Here is a 476-nt window from a genome sequence, read left to right as displayed (position 1 = left end):
TCTGCTAGTGGATGGCAAATAATCTTTGCCATCTGCCAGCAGATGGCAAAGAGGTGGGTAGGGGTCCAGTGCTGTAACGGCCTGTCAACCCACCTCTTTGCCATCTGCCAGCAGATGGCAAAGAGGTGGGTAGGGGTCCAGTGCTGTAACGGCCTGTCAACCCACCTCTTTGCCATCTGCCAGCAGATGGCAAAGAATCTTTTCCGTCTATTAGCAGATGGCAAAGAAGTGGGTGGGGCCCAATGGATGACGGTGTTGTGACGGCCCAGTAGCCCCACCTCTTTGCCATCTACCAGCCGCTGGCTGATGGCAAAGATATGGGCCTTTGCCATCCGCTGGCTGATGGCAAAGAGGTCGGACTATCTCCTCCCCTCTCTTCTCCTAAAAAAATTCTCCTCCCCTCTCTCCCAGCCCGGCCCCACCCCTCTCTCTCTCTCTCCCAGCCCGGCCCCACCCCTCTCTCTCTCCCTACCTCA

Source organism: Triticum dicoccoides, chromosome 4B, assembly GCF_002162155.2.
Source record: "Triticum dicoccoides isolate Atlit2015 ecotype Zavitan chromosome 4B, WEW_v2.0, whole genome shotgun sequence".
In the NCBI taxonomy this organism is placed as follows: domain Eukaryota; kingdom Viridiplantae; phylum Streptophyta; class Magnoliopsida; order Poales; family Poaceae; genus Triticum; species Triticum dicoccoides.
This window is presented reverse-complemented; position numbering follows the sequence as displayed.